The 19,239-nt window shown below is 51.1% G+C and overlaps 1 protein-coding gene across 2 annotated transcripts in view; it reads left to right on the plus strand.

Annotated features, from left to right (window-relative positions):
• TESC (tescalcin) overlaps positions 1-19,239 on the plus strand; it is a 50,075-nt gene that overhangs the window by 1,268 nt on the left and 29,568 nt on the right. The gene's annotated exons all lie outside the window — the stretch shown is intronic.

Raw genomic sequence — 19,239 nt, forward strand, 5'->3', positions numbered from 1 at the left:
CGCCACCGGCTGTGAAGAGCCGTGTGGAGTGTGGACCGTAGCCCAGGGAGGCCGGTGAGCCGCAGATTGGCTTTGGAGGTGGACCCGAGCGCTGCCTGCACCACTTCCTTCCTGGCGGTGTGACCTTGGGCGAGTCATTTTACCTCCCGAGTCTCGGTTTCCTGCTCTTTGGAGCGGGATGTCTGCCAGTACCTGCTAGAATCTAGATGCTCCGGAGCCGGAGCTGCAGGTGTTAGTTCTAAGGAGCTGGCTCCTGGCAGCTGCTTTGAGTTCGGTGCGGACAGCCTGTGTCCATAGTCAGTCATGGGAGGAAACCAGCCGTTGGTGTGTGGGCTGAAAGACGACTCCTGACCCTCAGTCTGAACACCTCTTTCACGACAATTGAATGGAAATTACAGAAACCCCTTAAAAATTGGAGTGTGTGTGTGTGTACACACGTGCACACACACATACATATGTATATATCTTCAGTGCACAAATACAGAACTATCTATAGGAAAAAAAGGTGTGGTGATATATATATACTAGAGGCCCAGTGCATAAAATTCATGCAGTGGGGGGAGGGAGTCCCTCAGCCAGGCCTGTGCCCTCTAGCAGTCCAGGAGCCATCAGGGGATGTCCAACTGCCACGGAGGTGGGACAGGCTCCCACCACCATCACCGCCGCCGCCGCCACCACCACCACGGTGCTCGACAGCCAGTTGTGAGCCCGGCTCAGGGCTCTGGTTGAGTGGTGCTCCCGCTGTGGAAGCACTCTGACTACCAGGGGGCAGCTCCTGCATCGAGCGTCTGCCCCCTGGTGGTCAGTGCATGTCATAGCGACTGGTCGTTCTGCCAGTTGGTCGATTTGTGTATGAGCCTTTTATTATATAGGATGTATAATATGGAACCCCTTTGTAAAAAAGGGGGAATAAGAGTATATATTTGTAAATGCTTTATTTGCACCAAGGACTTTGGAAGGGCCGATAGGCAGTAAGAATAATGAATATTTATGGGGGATTGGGTGGAAAGGATAAGCGGGAGTGAGCTTTTCACTGTAAACTTAGTTATATTTTCATTTTGAACCACGTGTGAATATTTCATTCCTTCAAAATGTTTTGTAAAGTCCAGGTCAACCCCCAGGGTAACGAGAGAGAGGAGGTAGGATTCCCCTTGGCCTTGCTTGGCTTTCCTCCGATTTTAGTGCCCTCTTGTCGCCTCTCACTGTCTTGTATCTGGATGGTGGAAGTGGGGTTCTTTGTGGCTAGCAGCTTTCCCAGAAGGGTGGGCTGGCCACCAGTGGCCCCATCTCTCAGGCAGCCCCCACGGCAGGCAGGCAGGCAGGCAGGCAGGCAAGCTGGGGGAATTCGGCTGGTTGTGGGTTTGACAGGTGATGGAACCGCAGAGCAGGCTGGGAATCTTGTCAGTTTCCTGGGGCTGCTCTCGGTGGGGGAGGGGTGACATGCTGAGTGTTCCTGCTCCCCGGCTCCCCTGGGCATGGCTGAAGCAGCGTCCCCTCTTGCTGGCCGGAACTCAGATTCCACCTCCTGCGGGAGGAAGGCAGATGGTGGGTCCGGGAAGGGGTTCTGAGGTCTGAGGGGAGGATGAGGGCCTTCAGTCTCTGAACTGGAAGTAAATAGAAAGTTGCCCCCAGTCCTCTGAAGGGGCCTTCCACCTGGTCAGCCAGGCTTTATGGATCAGGGATGGGGGAGTTAGAAGTGACCCGGAGAGGCTGCTGTTCCTGAGGGGAGACGCACAGTACAGTCAAATCAACTCCCAAGTACCAAGCTCTGTGAACAAGACACTCTGGGAGCCAGAGGAGGGCCAGGGGCGCACTTCTTTAGGGTGGACAGGAGGCCTCTCTGAGGAGGGAGGTGGTAATGGAACGGAAACCCAAATGAGGAGGAGCCAGTCACATGATCCGTGGAAGGCGCAGTTCCGACAGAAGGAAAACACCTACCAGGCCCTGCTGAGGACAGTGAGCGAGAACTGTGAGATGAGGACCAGCACAGTCAGGGCTCAGCTTGGGCGAGAGCCTCACTTAAGGGTCTTGGTAGGGATGCGGCTTGGTGGTCAGTGTGGTTGGCCCTGCTTTCAGCACGGCCGCATGTCTGGTCGCTGAGCCACAGCTCAGGGTTAACTCTTGGTCTCACTTCTTCCCAGGCCGGGACCTTTGGCAAGTCACGTTCCCTCTCTGAGCACCAGCACCCCCACCTGGATCCTGGGTCGCTGGGCTCTCCCAGCCTCTCTCTGAGGATCAGGGTGGGCCCTGCCTGCAGACTCGCATCTGGAAACCATGAGAAGGGCGAGCAGAGGCTGGTGCTGGCAGACATGGTTCCCGGAGCACCAGGCTCTGTCTGAGCTCTCTGCGTGCACTCAGGGGGACTCTTCATCCTCCTCCTCCAGGGAAGGCAGATGTGCAGACAGGGAAACTGAGGCTCAGAGGGTAAACTTGCCTGTGGTCCCACAGCTTGCAAGCGGAGGAGGGGGTGGGCCACAGGATCCCCAAGTGCACAGCCCCGCGCCGCTGCTTCCCCGTGTGTAGCTGCCTCTCAGAGGGGGAACGCCTGCCCGTCTATTCTTCTCACCTCCGGGCCTGGAGCACGCTTTCGTTTTACTGTGCACGACTCGGGATTTGCCTTGGGGATGCCTCTGTGACCACCACCCAGGTTAAGGCCGCACACGTTCCTGTTCGCTCAGCCTCTTCATGAGCTCATGCTGTGCAGCAGGGGTGGGGACCTTTTCCACCACAGGCCACGTGGGATTTATAACATCACTCGCGGGCCAAACGCCATTGTCTACTTAAACATCAGCCAGCTGTATTTGGTCAAACATTTAATTAACTCACCCCAGTGCCTCAGCAGGGCCAGCCCCAATGCTTTCAAGGGCCTTACACGGCCCCCACCCCTGCTCTCCACCATTCAGGGCTCAGCTGAGCTGTGGTTCCATCCAGAACGCCACCTCTGGCTACTTTCTCCCCGTCCACCTTGTGCGGGTGAAAGGCTGCCCTCAGGACGCCGCAGCCCTGCGTCCCCTCCCATAGCAGCCACGTGACAGCCCGCTGTCATTGCTGGTGTTGTCACCTGTCACCCCTGGAAACCTGGAGTTCCCTCAGATGGGAATGAAGGCGCTCTCAGCTCTGTACACTGAGAACACGAGGGTGCATAAAGGGGTGATGAGTCTGAGGACTTGATACCCGAGGAGCGTGTGTCCGGTGGAAAACCTAGTCTTCCCCCCACCCACCAGCTGGCATTGCCACGCTGACACCCCCCCCGCCCCCCAGGCTTCTCTGGTTCCCTCCTTGCGCCATGCATCCCATTGGCTTCAGCACTGAACCAGCTTCACCAAAAATAGGCCCGAGCACTCGCTCGCCCACGCAGGGCATCGCCGGGGCTGCGTGCCTACCTCCTCTCCCGGTGGAGCCTCATTGATTGATTTAAAGCATAAACAAGCATTCCCAGCCATCACTTCTGAGCCAAGAAAGCTGATTAGCTAGATGGTTAAAACTCATTAAAAACTCCAGCGAAGGCGTCCTGGTTGTGCTGGGTGGTGCGCTGCCTCCTGATCAAGCCGGGCGTGGGTCCCGAGGTGTGAAATGGTCCCTGGACAGGAAGAACGGCTCCCTGAGTCCTGCCCTTCGCCACCTTGAGCTGGCCTGGAGGTTGCCCCACTTCCTGTCCCCCCCAGGCTGGGCCTGCTCCGGGCCTTGGAAAGGAAATAATAAGAGGAGGCTGCTGGGAAAGGTGAAGGGTCTATTTTTTCCTTCAGGCTCCCAAACAGCTCCAGAGGCATGTCTGTGTAGATGCCAAGAGGCTGCCAGAGGAAGAAGAAAAAACGTTCTCCCAGATCTTGAGAGCAGGCCTCTCATGGTAACGGCTAATGTTTTCCCACTGCCGTCATCGTCCAGTGCCGGCCCGAGGGTGGCTCCTCCATATCGCCCTGGCCCCTCCCAGCAGCACTGCAGTTCCCATTGTAGAGACCAGGACATCGAGCTCAGGAGATGATGTGACTTGCTCAAGGGCATGGACTACTGAGTCCAAGCCCCAGACCGTGACATTTGGGGCGGGGGCGGGGGACCAGAGATGCGGGGGCCTGGCCGGCCGGTGGGGTGCAGTTTTCCCCTGGATTCTTGCCGCTGGCAGTACTTCCAGGTCAGAAAGTCTCCAAGTCGCCCTGGACCATGACCTCGCCCCGCCACCACCTGCCATGTTCCCACTGTGCTCCAGGCGCTGGATCCCTGGGGGACCAGATGTCTCCCCTCCCTCCAGATGCTCAGGGGCTGGAGGGAGGGGACAGGCTGGCCGGGGCCTCGTGCTCCTGCCCTGTCGCCAAGACCAGCTCCCTTTCCAGGTCCTCTGGAGAGGACAGTGGCTTTTAACTTGGGGTCCTCGGGGAGTCTCTGCACCCCACGAACTAGGGTGCAGGATTGTGTTGTGTGACTCGGGGAGGAGGGACGTGGCCCCCCAGCACGAAAGCTCTGAGAAATGTAGAATGTATTCCATCGCGCATAACTCACATCTCAGTAGGAAAACCATGGAAGCTCTTAGTTAATTAGAAAGAGCCTGGCTCCCTGGCAGGGAGGGCCAGTCCCCACAGGCTGAGCTCTCAGGGCAGGTCCCCGGGAGGCTAACGGCCTGGCAGCCAGGGCACAGTGGGAGGAGGAGGCACGTAGCCCAGCCCTTTGGAGCCCGCTCCATGTTGGTAAGGGCGGGGGGCGGGGGTATCCAGACCTCCCCGCCCCCTCCCTGGGCGCTCCCTGTGGAAACGGGTGGGCTGGTTGGAAGCTTTCCAAAGGGCTGGGTAGCAAGTGCATTTACCTCCTGGGAACGCACCCTGCTCTGGCCCATGTTGATATTTGTATCCTGTTCAGCTGGGCCATCCCCGCCCCAGTAGGAGCTGGGGAGCCCGGCCTGGAGCTGGCGTTCCTCGGGTTGGCCCCGGGCCATCTTGCTGAGATGCCTGGGCAGGGCCATGGCCCTCCCTGAGCCGCCGTGTCCACCCCTTGGAAAAGGGGGCGGTGGGCCAGCCGCCGTGATGTGACTGAGGCAACAGTGGCTCTTTCTTGGGCACTTCATGTCAGTCATCTCCTGAGCCTCCCAGGAGCCCAAGGAGGGCAGGGCCGCAGTGGCTGCCAGTTTACACATGCGGACACTGAGGCTCGGGGGCTGCTCCAGGTCATTCGGATGCTGAGTGCGGAGCCCAGGTTCCAAACCAGCCCCTTTGAGGGGCTGCCTCCTTTTCAGTAAGTTCAAGGAGAAACAGCCTCTCCCACACGACCCAAACCCCGCCTGGTAAGACGGAGGCCTGGGTCTGCAGGTCTGTCCATCTGGGAGGAGCCTCGTTAACAGCGTCCCCCATGCTCTCTTACCAAGTTGGCAAGGGGAGAGTTGGACCTCGAGGCAGAGAGGTTCTGGGTGATGGGGAAAGTTCTGGAATTGTGGGCGACCCCCGGGGAGGGCAGGCTCCGCGGTGAGCAGTGTGAGCGGAGTGAGGAGCCCTGGGAGGACGAGGCTGCGATCCGCCACCTCGTCCATTTCTGGTGCCTCACTGTGGCTCACGTGTCTCAGGAGGGTTCCTGTTTTCTCGGCGTGGAATCCCCATGAAGACTCTTCAGCTCCACGGTTGGTAGCAATTAGATCCCTTATGCCTCGTTCTTGCTGCTCCCACCCCCACGCTGGCAGGACATTTATCTGTGAGTTAATGGTCCCCAGAATGCAGGGTGAATTTAATCAACGCTCAGCTGCACCATACGCCCCGTCACACGGACAGACTGCCTCGGGCGTTGATAAGATGCATTTACTTCTCAAAGCACTTTGGTATCTCGTATCTCAAGCTGAGGGAACAAGGTGTTTTTGGCTCAGAAGTGCCCAGTGCTCTGGGAAGATATGGCAGGGCCTCCTCCTGCCCATGCTGGCGGCACTGAGCAAGGTGACAGGGAGGGGCCTGGCACCCGGGTCCTGCCAGCCATCCTGTCTCCTGCTCTAATGGTATTACTAATTCATAAAGCCAGAAGGTTGAGTGGGTGGTTTCCGCTGGTGGCGGTCACCTTCAGCACTAGGACAAAAAGACCCTTTGTTGTCCCAGCCGTGTGACCTTTGGGGACTGGCAGGCTGTCAGCAGTGGGTCTTCCGTTCTGGGCACAGCTCCCTGGGAGATGAGCAGGAGCAGTCAGGTCTGAAGGCCGCAGCACCTCCTGGAGAGCGGGCAGGTGGCCAGGCAGGAGGCATCGGCACTGCTGACGAGTCTTAGACAGCAATGGGAAGAGAAGGTGGCTCCCGTGAATGACTCCCGTGTGCGCTGAGGTTGGAGGGTGTCCCTCTCCTTCCTCCTGGCACCCAGGCCAGGGTCCCAGTGATCAAAGAACCCCTTGTGAGTGCCCAGCACAGGCCTCACCCAGCTGGTGATTCTAAGGAGATCTTTTGTCTTGTCATCACCTGCTTCCCTGAGAGCTCAGCCAGAGCCCCACTTGGGTCACACATTGGCCTCCCACCACCTGGGCCTTGACCAGCAGACAGATGTGGGTTCGATGCACGGTGCCTGATTCACTGTCTAGGCAACTGACGTTGCCTCCAAATCTCAGTTTCCTCATCTGTAAAATGGGAATGTGTCACAGAGTTGTTGTTAGAATTAAATGAGAATAAGTAAAGCTCTTGACACATTGTAAGTGTTCAGCAGTGGTTGGTAGCTACTAATCATTTTGCTTATAAGCCTTTCAGAAGCTGGCTACAGTTCTCCTTTTTAAGGCCATTGTCAACTTTCTTCAGTAATTCTGTTCTTTTAAAAAAAAATTTATTGCTTTTTTTACAGAGAGGAAGGGAGAGGGATAGAGTTAGAAACATCCATGAGAGAGAAACATTGATCAGCTGCCTCCTGCACACCCCTACTGGGGATTTGCCCGCAACTAAGGTACATGCCCTTGACTGGAATCGAACCCGAGACCCTTCATTCCACAGGCGGACGTTCTATCCACTGAGCCAAACCAGTCAGGGCAAGTAATTCTATTCTTGACTTGTCTGCCATCTGTGACATCCCTGAAATTAGTCATTATCTTGCCCTTGTGCTGATGATCAGGGACCTTAACATGCTTTAAGTTGTAACACCATGTAGCATATTTTCTTTATTTATAAAACCTATTGGTTTTATTGTTTTATGCAGACTCTATTAATTATTGCAAGTGTTCTGTATAGATTTTGTTTTCTTCTTATGTAACATACCTTTCATAGGTTTTTTTTCCCATGAGTCTCTGTGTGTTGTCAGTTTTGTCTGAAAATGTGGTTATTTGCCAGCATACACAAATGATCATTTAGCTGGGTATAAAATTCGGGGTTGTTCCATATTTTCTTTCAGCACTTTATGGTCTCTTGTTGAGAAGTCAGCTATGTTGTCTAATTGATATTGCTTTGTGGAAACCTGCCTTTTTTTTACTTGTTTTATTTTTGTTGTTTTTTTTAAACTATACTGTGTCTTAGGTGTGGATTTATTTTATTTATCCTGTCTGAGAATGGTTTATGATGTTTTATTCTAAAGGCAACTCATGTCTTCCATCACAAAAATATTATATCTCTCCTTTCTCTTTATCATCTTCCTCAATCATTCTTATAAGAAATATGTAGGACCATGTCATTCTGTCCTGAATGCTTCTTTACCTTTTTTTCATATTTTCTTTGTATTGCTCTACTAGAGGCCCGGTGCATGAAATTCATGCATGGGGGGGGGGGGGGTCCCCTCAGCCCTCCCTGCACCCTCTCCAATCCAGCAGTCGGACATCCCTCTCAGCCATGCTGGACTGCTGGCTCCTAATCGCTCACCTGCCTGCCTGCCTGGTCACCCCAAACTACCGCCACTGCCGGCCTGGTTGCTCCTAACTTACCCCTGCTGCCGGCCAGGTTGCCCCCAACTGCCCTCCCCCTGCTGGCCTGGTCGCTCTTAACTGCCCCCCCACCAGCCTGGTCACCCCTAACTGCCCCCCTGCTGGCCTGGTTGCCCCCAACTGACCCTCCCACCAGCCTAGTCACCCCTCACTTCTCCCCCTGCCAGACTAATCACCCCCAACTACCCTCCCTACTGGCCTGGTTGCCCTCAACTGCCCCCCTCTGCCGACCTGGTCACCCCCAACTGCCCCACCTGCCAGCCGGGTCGCCTCTCACGCCCCCCTCCCCCCAGCCTGGTTGCCCCACGCAGCCTGCTTGTTTAGTCGTTTGGTCATCCCTCACTAACCCCCCTGCTGGCCTGGTCATAGGCAGCCATCTTGTTCGGGTGTGAGGGTTAATTTGCATCTTACCTATTTATTATATAGGATGCTATCTGGCTTAGTTCCTTAGATCTGTCTTGCAGTTCATTGATTCTCTCTTTAGCTATTACAACTTTGCTGCTTTAACATAATATTAAGTTTTTTAATTCCAATGACTTTTTTTTTCTCCTCAATGACTTTTTTAAAACATTGTAAAAGTTCTATATGGTTTTCAAATTCACCACTTTGATCATCGGATACTGCTTTTTATTTTTGTAATAACTTAAAGCTTACTACATAGTCTCTTCTTGAGGTGCTGGTCCTTTTTGTTAGTTGTGTCTGCTGATTCTCCCATATGGTGGTTTATTTGCTTGTGTGGTTTGATTTTTGATTATGAGCTCATCTTCGACTGTGCTGTCTCCCTCTGGCTTCCACATCCTTTCAGAACTATCTTCAGCTCCACATTTATGCTGAAGCCGAACCAGTGGAGGTGAGCTTACCGAAAGTACCACTCCCATGAGACTCCCGTGTCCCCTGGGTCACAGAAGCACCTCACACAGTGCGATGCATTTATGTGCTCAGTACCTGGGGCTTCCACTGGCCTGGAAACACTGTTTACGTGAATTCTCAAGTTGCCTTTCCTGCACCACAGAGGTTTGGGTGTTTCACCCGTGCACGGCACAGGCTGGTTTGATTCATCACAGAGGCCTCACTCTCTTAGCTGCGCCCTGCCACCTCCTCTGCAGGTTCATCTTGCTTGCTGACTCCCTGGGCCAGTGGGGAACAGTTTTCCTGGCCCACCTTACATGGAGAAGCAGCCTTTTGTGCTTCAGCTTTTGCTGGGAGTCTCACTCCTAGCTCATGCAGAGCCGAGACCACTTCCGTCAGTCAGTCGTCTGTCAGAGCCTGTACCATCGTGGTCCCCTCCGGACCACCTCGGCAGCATCGGAACGCCCATCCTGCTGGGCCTGCGTTCCCTCCTTGCTTCTGGCACCTGGGGGTTTCCCTTTCTTCTCAGCTTAGTGGTATATTTCATGTTTTTCTTAATTTATCCAGTGTTTTATGTGTTTGCAGTGGAATGGAGAGTCTGTTAGCAGGAATGGAGTTCTTTATCCAATTGACCTTGCATAAGAAGCCCTCATACCTTTCATAAGCCCTTCTCCACTTGGTGTGGCCTCAGCATAATTCTGGAGCTGAAGAGAGTTCTGGAAGGCTGTGAAAACCAGTTCCTCAGATGCGCTGAACAACGCCCACTCTCTAAATCTCTGATTCTCTGTTGCTTCCCCTCCCCTTTATCATCTTTAGTCTTTTTATTAAAATAGAAATGCCTTTGTCTCTTCAGTGACATAAATGTCATGTCTTCATTATTCCAGTCACTTCTCAGTTTCGGCATTCAGCATAGTAAATGGTTATGAGAAACGATCCCGGAGTCACAGACCTGTCATTGATAGCTGCGTGACCTTCAGTCGGTGACTTCACCCCTCTGAGACTCTGCTTCCTTATCTGTAAAATGGGTGGATACTCACCCTGGGAGGCAGGCACTGCTCAGAAGGCCAAATAAGATAATGTCTGCCAAGCATTTGGCTTAGTTCCTGCCGCTGAGTAAAATGCTAACACATGGCAGTTATTATTACTTTGCAAAGCAAATGGCAAAGAACACAGCATCGCTGTAGGGAGCTGAGCGAGGATGAGGAAAGCGCAGGCTGTGTGATGTCGAGTCATGCACGCCCACTCTGACAGCTTTCCAAGTTGTCTCCTCACTTATGAGAAGAAAGTCAAGTCACATCACTCCGTCCCAGCTTCCCCTCCAGTCCGAGAATCGGAGGGTCCCTTCCGTGTAGGGAGAACCACAGAGATCCAGAAACGAGACCAGCAGTGCCGGAGATTAAAATAAATGCCGACACCATGCTGGCGTGGGACCGGGCCTCTCACACCAGGAATCCCTGGGCTTTTGCACTACAGAGTGGGTGGGAGTTTGCATGAAAAGGGTGTGAAGGTGCGGGATCAAAGCCAGCAATCCATCTTCTAGTTGCTGCTTCTGCTCGGGAACAGAACTGGGTGTGACAACCTCCTTCTCAAGGCCAGGTGCACCAGGTGCACCTTCGGTTCATTTTAGAATCCTGGCCTCAAGGCGTGGTCTCTAACGTGGACACATTGGGCACGTGGCTTCCAGGGGGAGGCAGGTGAAGGAGAGGAGCTGGGCAGCCAGCTCTGTGAAGCATCTTGGGTGCCAGGCCTGCAAGGGCGGGTCCCGCTGGGCTGGGAGGCCCAGGTGAGTCACTGCTTTGGCTGTAGCCCCAGGCGGCACACAGCAAGTTGCCTCTTCCCTCCTGAGCCTGGAGCCACCAAAGAACCTCAGAGGCACCAGGGGATTCTTGCTTTACGGGCATAATGACCACTCTCATGGCAGCTCTCTTGTCTCAGGCTCCTCCTGCCAGGTCCAGTGCCAAGTGTGCCAGAGGTTGTTAAATTGGGGCAAAATTCATGTAACATGAAATGTACCATCTTCGCCATTTTAAAGCGTCTAAGGCCATGGCATGAAGTGCCTTCAAAGTGTTGTGCAAACATTACCAATACTAGAGGCCCGGTGCACAAAAATTGTGGGGGTCCCGGAGCCCGGCCTGAACCCTCTCACAGTCCGTGACCCCTCGCTCCTTACCACCTGCCTGCTTGCTGCTCCTTATCGCTCAGCTCGCTGCTCCCCTGTGGGAGCACACTGACCACTGGGGGCAGCTCCTGCGTTGAGCATCTGCCCCCTGGTGGTCCGTGCGCATCATAGCAACTGGTCATTCTGGTGGTTCTGCTGTAAGGGTTGATTAGGCTTTTATTATATAGATTTCCAGAATGTCTTCATCACCCCAAAAAGAAACTTCATGCCCGTTGGCAGTCCTAATCCCCCAAACTGCAGCACCTGGTAACCACTTCCTGTCTCCGTGGGTTTGTTTATTCCGGACATTTCACATACATGGAGCATAGAATCGTGGACTTTGGTGACTGGCTTCTCTCTCTTAGCATGTTTTCCAGGTCCACGCACGTTGTGACATGTGTCATCACTGCATGTTTGTGTGGGGGTGGGATCATTCCAGTGCACGGAGGGACCACATTTTGTGACCCTTCACCAGTTGACATACATTTGGGCGTTTCCACGTTTTGGTGATTGTGCGTCGTGTGATGTGCTCTTGGTTGTTTTTCATGGGGGAGCAGCTTCGCGAAGGCGGTGCTATTATTATCCGCGTCTGCGGAGGAGTGGGTGGCAGCCCAGGAATCCAGCGGAGTAGGACGCGCTGGGGAGCAAACAGCAGCTCTGGGCAGGGGGTGGGCTCGCCTCTCTGTCTGGCCTGCCTCACCTCTGGACTCCGGGACGTTGACCGTATCTGGGCTGAGTCCTGGCGAGTCTGTCGGGACACTTGCAGCAGGAGAGCTTGGCCCTGGAAGCCACTGCGACCTTCCCAACGATGCCCTTGGTGTCCCAGGGCCCGCATGCAGGCTGGGGGAGCAGGGTGGCACCTGGGCTCCACTGGAGAGAGCAGGCACATGCTCTCATGCCCTTGCTCCTTTCAGCTGTGTCTTGAGCCCCCCACTCCACCATCCCCCCACTCCTACCCCCACCCCAGGACCTGGACTGCTCCACCTGCCTGCATCTCCCACGTTTCCAGCCCCATCATGTGCATCCACCCTCCATTCTGCCCCCAGGCACATGGAATCTTGTTCCCTGCCTTAGCATCCTCCATAAACTCAGGGCGAAATCTAAATGTCTTAGCCCAACCTGTGCCCCCGCCCCAATCCCCTACTCCCCGCCTGCCTTCCACCTCTGCTGGAGAATTGGAGCTCCCTCAGCGCTCCCCACTCTGCCTCTGTGAGCCCTGCTCTTCCCTCCTGGTCCCCATCGGGCATCGTCTCCCCCATCCCATGGACTGGAAGCCCCATTGCAACCTGGGTGCTCCTGGCAGCTGTCTGCAATTGTTATCCTGGGTCCCGGCCAGGTGACGCACATCTTTACATCTGCACCCCCAGCATCTAGCAGGTGCCTGGCAGAGCAGAGGCGCTCAGTAAAGGTCTCTTTTTCATTTTTTTTATTTAAAGCAGTTTATTGTTTTGTTTGTTAAAATTCTTTATTGTTTAAAGTATCCTATATAATAAAGAGCTAATATGCTAATTAGACCAGACGGTGGAGCAACCTTCCGCAAGGACAAAGTGGGTGGAGGGTGGGGCTGCAGGGCCCCGAGGCAGCTGGGGCTGCGAAGGCCTACCCTTGCACGAATTTCGTGCATTGGGCCTCTAGTTACATATAGTATTACATATGTTTCCTTTTCCCCCCATTGACCTCTCCTTGGCCACCCCCAGCACATGCCCTCACACCCCTCGTGTCTGGGTCCATTGGTTATGCTTATATGCATGCATACAAGTCCTTTGGTTGATCTCTTACCCCTGCCCCCTCCCCTGCCTTCCCTCTGAAGTTTGACAGTCTGTTAGATGCTTCTCTGTCTCTGGATCTATTTTTGTCCATCAGTTTATGTTGTTCATTATATTCCACAGATGAGTGAGATCATGTGATATTTATCTTTCTCTGACTGGCTTATTTCACTTAGCATAATGCTGTCAAGGTCCATCCATGCTGCTGCAAATGGTGAGAGTTCTTTCTTTTTTACAGCAGCATAGTATTCCATTGTGTAGATGTACCACAGTCTTTTAATCCATTCATCTGCTAATGGGCACTTAGGCTATTTCCAAATCTTAGCTATGTACATTGTGCTGTTATGAACATAGAAGTTCATACGTCCTTTCTGATAGGTGTTTCTGATTTCTTGTGATCTATTCCCAAAAGTGGGATTACTGGGTCAAATGGGAGTTCCATTTTTAATTTGCTTTGGAAACTCCATACTGTTCTCCACAGTGGCTGCACCAGTTTGCATTCCCACCAGCAGTGCACGAGTGTTCCTTTTTCTCCACATCCTCGCCAGCACTTATCTTTTGTTGATTTGTTGATGATAGGCATTCTGACAGGTGTGAGATAGTATCTCATTGTCATTTTGATTTGCATCTCTTGGATGATTAGTGACTTTGAGCATGTTTTCATATGTCTTTCGGCCTTCTGTATGTCCACTTTCAAAAAGTGTCTCTTTAAATCCTTTGCCCATTTTTTGATTGGACTGTTTATCTTCCTTTTGTTAAGATGTGCGAGTTCCCTATAAATTTTGGAGATTAGGGCCTTATCAGATATGACATTGGCAAATATGTTCTCCCATGCAGTGGGCTTTCTTGTTGTTTTGTTGATGGTTTCTTTTGCTGTGCAGAAGCTTTTTATTTTGATGTAGTCCCATTTGTTTATTTTCTCCTTAGTCTCCATTGCCCTAGGAGCTGTATCGCTAAAGATTTTTGCTATGACGTATGTCTGATATTTTGCTGCCTATGGATTCTTCTAAGATTTTTATGGTTTCCCATCTTATGTTTAAGTCCTTTATCCATTTTGAGTTTGTTTTGTGTATGGTGTGAGTTGGTGGTCTAGTTTCATTTTTTTGCATATATCTGTCCAATTTTCCCAACACCATTTATTGAAGAGATGTCTTGACTCCATTGTATGCTCGTGCCTCCTTTGTGAAATATAAATTGAGCATAATGGCTTGGGTTGATTTCTGGGCTCTCTGTTCTGTTCCGTTTATCTATATGTCTGTTCTTGTGCCAGTACCAGGAAGTTTTGAGAATAATGGTGTTGTAGTATAGCTTGCTATCTGATATTGTGATCCCTCCAACTTTGTTTTTCTTTCTCAGGATTGCTGTGGCTATTTGGGGTCTTTTTTTTTTATTCCAGAAGAATTTTTGGAGAGTTTGTTCTAGCTCTGTGAAATATGTCATTGGTATTTTAATGGGATTGCATTGAATCTAAAGATTGCTTTGGATAGTATGGATATTTTAATGATGCTGATTCTACCAATCCATGAACACGGTATAGTCTTTCATTTGTCTATGTCTTCTATCTTTTTCTTCAATGTCCTGTAGTTTTCTGAGTACAAGTCTTTTACCTTCTTAGTTAAGTTTATTCCTAGGTATCTTAATTTTATGGTGCGATGGTAAATGGGATTTTGTTTGTTTCTCTTTCTGTGAGTTCATTGCTGGTGTATGAAAAACCATAGATTTCTGGGTGTTAATTTTGTATCCTGCTACATTGCCAAATTCATTTATTAAATCTAGTAGTTTTTTTATGGAGTCTTTAGGGTTTTCTATGTACAGTATCATGTCATCCACGAATAAGGACAGTTTTACTTCTTCTTTTCCAATTTGGATGCCTTTTATTTGTTCTTGTCTGATTACTGTGGCTAGCACTTCCAGTACTATATCAAATAGGAGTGGTGAGAGTGGGCATCCCTATCTTGTTCCTGTTCTTAGGAGAAATGGTTTTAGTTTTTGCCCATTGAGTATGATGTTGGCTGTAGGTTTGTCATACAAAGCTTTTATTATGTTGAGGTATGGTCCCTCTATTCCCATTTTGCTGAGAGTTTTTATCAAGAAAGGTTGATGGATTTTGTCAAATGTTTTTTTCTGCATCAATCAATATGATTATGTGATTGTGATCTCTCAGTTTGTTTATGTGATGTATCATGTTTATTGATTTGCGGATATTGTACCATCCTTGCAGCCCCGGAATAAATCCCATTTGGTCATGGTGTATGATCTTTCTAATGTAATGCTTGATCGAATTTGCTAGGATTTTGTTGAGGATTTTAGCATCTCTGTTCATCAGAGATATTGGCCTGTAATTCTCTTTCATTGTAGTGTCTTTATCTGGTTTGGGGATTAGGGTAATGCTGGCTTCATAGAAAGAGCTTGAAAGTGTTCCTCTTGAACTTTTTGGAATAGTCTGAGGAGGGTAGGTTTTAGTTCTTATTTGAATAGTATTTGGCAAAACTCCCCTGTGAAGCTTTCTGGTCCAGGGCTTTTGTTTGCTGGAAGATTTTTGATTACTGCTTCAATTTCCTCCATAGTTATCGGCCTATTCAGATTTTTTTTATTCTTCCTGATTGAGTTTTAGAAGGTTGTATTTTTCTAGGAATATGTCCATTTCTTCTAGGTTGACCAGTTTGTTGGAATAGAGTTGTTCATAGTATTTTTTTACAATCCTTTGTATTTCTTTGGGGCCTGTTGTTATTTCACCTCTTTCATTGTTAACTTTGTTTATTTGGGTCCTCTCTCTTAGCTTCTTGGTGAGCCTGGCTAGAGGTTCATCAATCTTGTTTATCCTTTCAAAGAACCAGATCTTGGTTTCATTGATCTGTTGTATTGTTTTTTTGTGTGTGTTTTTTTGGTCTCTATGTCATTTATTTCCACTCTGATCTTTATTATTTCTCTTTCTAATTCTTTAAATTGTAGAGTTAGATAATTTATTAGCAGTTTTTCTTGTTTTGTTGAGGCATGCTATGAACTTCCCTCTCAGGACTTCACTGTGTCCCATAGATTTTGAACTGTTGTGTTTTCATTGTCATTTGTTTCCAGGCTGTTTTTTATTTCTTCTTTGATCTCTTTGGTAACCCAATCATCCTATCTAATAAAGAGGGAATATGCAAAGTGACTGTCACACCATAACAAGATGACTGCGCTCACTGTGGAGGCAGGGATTCCGTGACACAAGATGGCTGCGCCCACAGTGGAGGCCAAGATCCCATAACAAGCCTTAACGAGCAATCAGCAGGGACCTGATGCTGCGTGGCGCTGGGTCGGGGCAGGGGACCTGAGTCTGCTCCCCCGCCTGGTGGGGCTTGACAGGGGACCTCAGGCCATGCCCCCTGACCCCGCACCAGGCCGGGGGACCTCAGGCCATGCCCCCTGCCCCCGCACCAGGCCGGGGGACCTCAGGCCATACCCCCCGCCCTGGCACTTGGCTGGAGGACCTCAGGCTGTGCCCCCTGCCCTGGCACTGGGCTGGAGGACCTCAGGCCATGCCCCCCGCCCCGGCGCCAGGCTGTGGGACCTCAGGGAGCACCCCTCGCCCAGCAGGGCTTGACGGGGCACCTCAGGCTGTGCCTCCAGCCCAGCAGGGCTTGACCAGGGACCTCAGGCTGCACTCCCCACCCCAGTGCTGGGCTGGGGGACCTCAGGCTGCTCCCCCCACTCTGGCGCTGGGACGGAGGACCTGAGGCTGCGCCCTGGCACCAGGCTGGGGGACCTGAGGCTGCGCCCCCGCCTGGCAGGTCTTGACAGGGGACCTCAGGTTGCGCCCCCCACCCTGGCGCTGGGACGGAGGACCTGAGGTCGCGCCCCCGCCCAGGCATCAAGCTGGGGGACCTCAGGTTGCTCCCCCCACCCTGATGCTGGGATGGAGGACCTGAGGCTGCGCCCCCCGCCTGGCAGGTCTTGACAGGGGACCTCAGGCTGCGCCCCCAGCACTGGGCTGGGGGACCTGAGGCTGTGCCCCACACCTGGCGGGGCTTGACAGAGGACCTCAGGCCATGCCCCCCGCCCCCGGTGCCAGGCCTTGGGACCTCAGGGAGCACCCCTCGCCCAGCGGGATTTGACTGGGGACCTCAGGCCGCGCCCCCAGCTCCAGGCCAGGGAACCTGAGGCTGTGCCCCCTGCCTGGGCTTGATCGGGGACCTCAGGCCACACCCCCTGGACCAGGCCAGGGGACCTCAAGGCGCACCCCCTGCCCTGGTGCCGGGCCAGGCGAACTGAAGCTGCGCCCCGCCACCCAGCGGGGCTTGATGGGGGTGGGGCTGCCCGGGTCTGGATCTAGCCCGATGTGTGTGGGGCGGGCCGGTTCTGGGTCTCATGCGATTTCAAGGCGCACATGGGTGGGCGGGGACCTGACTCTGGTTCCCGTGGCATGCCCCAGACTCTGACAGGAGGAAGATTTTCATGTACATTTTACTAATTTTCTTTCATTTCTGACACTTCTATTAGCAATAGAGCAATATTAAATAGGGCAAATAGCAATATTAAAATATTTTCTCTAATTCCCTTTTAATGCGAATTTCGTGCACTGGGTCACTAGTTGTTTAATAACATGCTGTTTAGCCTCCAAGTGTTTAAATTTTTTTGATTGTTTTTATTGTAGTTTATTTCTAATATTATGCCATTGTGATCTGAGAAGATGCTTGATATGATTTCAATCTTCTTGAATTTGAAGAGACTTTGCCTGTGTCCCAATATGTGGTCTGTCTTTGAAAATGTCCCATGTGCACTTGAGAAGAATATATGTTCTGTAGCTTTGGGCGAAATGTTCTGAAGATGTCGATTAAGTTCATCTGATCTAGTGAGTTGCTTAGGATTGCTGTTTCTTTGCTGATTTTTTGTCTAGAGGATTTATCCAGTGATGTCAGTGGGGTATTAAAGTCCCCTACTATGATTGTATTGTTGTTGATCTCTCCCTTTATATCTTCCAGAAGTTTTTTTTTTTTATGTATTTGGGTGCTCCTGCATTGGCTGCATATATGTTTAGCAGAGTTATGTGTATCGATCCCTTTAGTATTATGAAATGGCCTTCCTTATCTCTTGTTATGGACTTCACTTTGAGGTCTATTTTGTCAGAGATAAGTATTGCTACCCCAGCTTTTTTTTCATTTCCATTTGCCTAAAAATATTTTTCCATCCCTTCACTTTCTGTCTGTGTGAGTCTCTTATTCTGAGGTGGGTCTCTTGTAGACAGCGTATACATGCGTCATGTTTTCTGATCCATTCAGCCACTCAGTGTCTTTTGATTGGAGCATTTAGTCCATTTACGTTAAAGGTTCTTATTGACTAGTGGCCCGTTGCACAAAATTTGTGCATGAGGGGGGTGTCCCTCAGCCCGGCCTGCACCCTCTCCAATCTGGGACCCCTCGGGGGATGTCTGACTGCCTGTGGGATTGGGCCTAAACTGGCAGTTGGACATTCCTCTCGCAATCCAGGACCACTGGCTCCTAACCGCTCACCTACCTGCCTGCCTGATCACCCCTAACCACTCTGTCTGCTGGCCTGCTTGTCCCCAACTGCCCCCCCCTGCTGGCATGCTCGCCCCCCACTGCCCCCCCCGCCCTTGCTGGCCTGCTCTCCCCCTACTGCCCTACCCTGCCAGCCTGCTTGGCCCCAATTGACGCCCTCCGCCGGCCTGCTCTCCCCCAACTGCACCCCCCGCCGTCTGCTTGCCCCCAACGGGCCTCCCCTCCTAGCCTGATTGCCCCTAACCACCTCTGCCTCAGCCCAGCCACCATGGCTTTGTCAGGAAGGATGTCTGGAAGGTCTCCCAGAAAGTCTCTTGGTCTAATTAGCATATTACCCTTTTATTAGTATAGATAGGTACTTGTTTGTAGCCATTTTTATTCTTTATGCCTGTGTTCCTTCTTTCTATTCTTTTTCTTCTCTTTACAACAGTCCCTTTAGCATTTTTTGCATTGCTGGCTTATAGTAATAAACTCCCTTAGCCATTTTTTTTGTCTGCAAAGCTCCTGATTTCCCCTTCAATTTTGAATGATAGCCTTGCTGGATAGAGTATTCTTGGATTCAGTCCCTTGCTTTGCATCACTTTGTATACTTCATTCAATTTCCTTCTGGCCTGACGTGTTTCTGTTGAGAAATCATTTGATAATCTAATGGGAGATCCTTTGTAGGTAACTCTGTGTCTCTCACTTGCAGCCTTTAAGATTCTCTTTGTCGTTAAAATTTGCCATTGTAATTACAATATGTGTCTTGGTGTGGGTCTTTTTGTTCATCTTGTTTGGGACTCTCTGTGTTCATGTGACTCCCCCCTCCCCCAAATCAGGGATGTTTTCTGTCATTATTTCTTCAAATAGGTTTTCTAATCCTTGCTCCTCTTCTTGCCCTTCTGACACCACTATTATATGCATGTTACTTCGTTTCATGTTGTCTCAAAGCTCCCTTAGGTTCTCCTCCTGCTTTTTAATTTTTTTTTTCTCCAATTGCTGTTCAGGTTGGGTATGTTTTTCTGCCCTATCTTCTAATTCACTAATTTGGTCCTCTGCTTCTTCTAGTCTACTGTTGAAACCTTCCATTGTGTTTTTTATTGTAGCTATATCATTTTTTATTTCCTCTTGATTCTTACAT

This window comes from Myotis yumanensis, unplaced genomic scaffold (assembly GCF_028538775.1).
Source record: "Myotis yumanensis isolate MYYU_CA2020_CCGP unplaced genomic scaffold, mMyoYum1.0.hap1 SCAF_19, whole genome shotgun sequence".
Classification (NCBI taxonomy): domain Eukaryota; kingdom Metazoa; phylum Chordata; class Mammalia; order Chiroptera; family Vespertilionidae; genus Myotis; species Myotis yumanensis.